We start from the raw sequence: 2,957 nt of genomic DNA, 5'->3' as shown, positions 1-2,957 counted from the left end.
TGTTCATTCTGTTGTTTTTCTCTGTCTAGTCGAGTTGCATGTGGTGTGTTATATATGATTGGCCAGAAGCATTTTATGAGAAGCTCGATTCATAAGCATCAACGACTGATTTCTCCTTGAATAAACTATTTTTTTGGTGATTTTAAGTAAGCTTCAATAGTATTCTCTTGTTTCCGAGTTCAAAATTTATCTAAAAAAATGAGTGATGATCTGTTCATTCAGTTGTTTTACTCTGTCTAGTCGAGTTGCATGTGAGGTATTATATATGATTGACCAGAAGCATTTAATCAGAAGCTCGATTCACAAGCAACGGCGACTGATTTCTCCTTGAATGAACTATTTTTTGTGTGTGTGATTTTAAGTAAGCTTCAATAGTATTCTCCTGTTTTTGAGTTTAAAATTTATCTAAAAAAATATGTGATGATCTGTTCATTCAGGGCTTTTTTTCTATCTAGTCGAGTTGTATGTGGTGTATTATATATGATTGACCAGAAGCATTTTATGAGAAGCTCGATTCACAAGCATCAACGACTGGTTTCTCCATGAATGAACTGTTTTTTTTTGTGATTTTAAGTAAGCTTCAATAGTATTCTCCTGTTTTCGAGATCAAAATTTATCGTAAAAAATGTGTGATGATCTGTTCATTCAGTTGTTTTTCTTTATCTAGACGAGTTGCATATGGTGTATTATATATTATTGACCAGAAGCATTTTATGAGAAGCTCGATTCATAAGCATCGACGACTGATTTCTCCTTGAATGAACTATTTTTTTTTGTGATTTTAAGTAACCTTCAATAGTATCCTCCTATTTCCGAGTTCAAAATTTATCTAAAAAGATATGTGATGATCTGTTCATTCAATTGTTTTTCTCTGTCTAGTCGAATTGCATGTGGTGGATTATATATGATTGACCAGAAGTATTTTATGAGAAACTCGATTCACAAGCACCGATGATTGATTTCTCCTTGAATAAATTATTTTTTTGTGTGTGTTTTTAAGTTAGCTTCAATACTATTCTATTGTTTCCGAATTCAAAATTTATCTAAAAAAAATGTATGATGATCTTTTCATTCGGTTGTTTTTCTCTGTCTAGTCGATTTGCATGTGGTGTATTATGTATGATTGACCAGACGCATTTTATGAGAAGTTTGATCACAAGCACCGACGACTGATTTCTTGTTGAATGAACGGTTTTTTTTTTTGTGATTTTAAGTAACCTTCAATAGTATTCTCCTGTTTCCGAGTTTAAAATTAATCTAAAAATATGTGTGATGATTTGTTCATTCAGTTATTTTTCTCTGTCTAGTCGAGTTGCATGGGGTGTATTATATATGATTGACCAGAAGCATTTTATGAGAAGATCGATTCACAAGCAGCGAGGATTGATTTCTCCTTGAATGAACCATTTTTTTGTGATTTTAAGAAAGATTCAATATTATTCTCCTGTTTCCAAGTTCAAAATTTATCTAAAAAATGTGTGATGAGCTGCTCATTCAGTTGTTTTTCTCTGTCTAGTCGAATTGAATGTGGTGTATTATGTATGATTGACCAGAAGAATTTTATGAGAAGTTCGATTCACAAGCATCGACGACTGATTTCTCCTTGAATGAATTATTTATTTTCTTTTGTGATTTTAAGTAAGCTTCAATAGTATTCTCCGATTTTCGAGTTCAAAATTTATCTAAAAATATGTGTGATGATCTATTCATTTAGTTATTTTTCTCTATCTAGTCGAGTTGCATGTGGTGTATTATATATGATTGACCAGAAGCATTTTATGAGAAGCTTGACTTACAAGCATCGACGATAGATTTCTCCTTGAATGAACTAAATTTTTTTGTGATTTTAAGTAAGCTTCAATAGTATTCTCCTGTTTCCGAGTTCAAAATTTATTTTAAAAAATGTGTGATGATCTGTTCATTCAGTTGTTTTTCTCTGTCTAGTTGAGTTGCATGTGGTGTATTATATATGACTGACCAGATGAATTTTTTGAGAAGCTCGATTCACAAGCATCGACGATTGATTTCTCCTTGTATGAACTTTTTTTTGTGATTTAAAGTAAGCTACAATAGTATTCTTCTGTTTTCGAGTTCAAAATTTATCTAAAAAAATGTGAGATAATCTTTTCATTCAGTTGTTTTTCCCTGTCTAGCCTAGTTGCATGTGGTGTATTATGTATGATTGATCAGAAGCATTTTATGAGAAGCTCGATTCACAAGCATCGACGACTGATTTCTCCTTGAATGAACTGTTTTTTTTTTGTGATTTTAAGTAAGCTTCAATAGTATTCTCCTGTTTCCGAGATTGAAATTTATCTAAAAAAATATGTGATGATCTGTTCATTCAGTTGTTTTTCTCTGTCTAGTCATGTTGCATGTGGTATATTGTATATGATTGACCAGAAATATTTTATTAGAACCTCAATTCACAAGAACCGACGACTGATTTCTCTTTGAATGAACTATTTTTTTTTTGTGTTTTTTAGTAAGCTTCAATAGTATTTTCCTATTTTCGTGTTCAAAATTTATCTAAAAAAATGTGTGATGATCTGTTCATTAAGTTGTTTCTCTGTTTAGTCGAGTTGCATGTGGTATATTATATATGATTAACCAGAAGCATTTTATGAGAAGCTCGATTCACAAGCAGCGACGATTGATTTCTCCTTGAATGAACCATTTTTTTTGTGATTTTAAGAAAGATTCAATATTATTCTCCTGTTTTCAAGTTCAAATTTATCTAAAAAATGTGTGATGAGTTGCTCATTCAGTTGTTTTTCTCTGTCTAGTCGAGTTGCATGTGGTGTATTATATATGATTGACCAGAAGCATTTTATGAGAAGCTCGATTCACAAGCATCGATGACTGATTTCTCCTCGAATGAACTGTATTTTTATTTTATGATTTTAAGTAAACTTCAATTGTTTTCTCCTATTTTCGAGTTCAAAATCTATCTAAAA

Source organism: Capsicum annuum, chromosome 9 (genome assembly GCF_002878395.1).
Source record: "Capsicum annuum cultivar UCD-10X-F1 chromosome 9, UCD10Xv1.1, whole genome shotgun sequence".
Taxonomy (NCBI): Eukaryota; Viridiplantae; Streptophyta; class Magnoliopsida; order Solanales; family Solanaceae; genus Capsicum; species Capsicum annuum.
Note: the sequence above shows the minus strand (reverse complement) of the source record.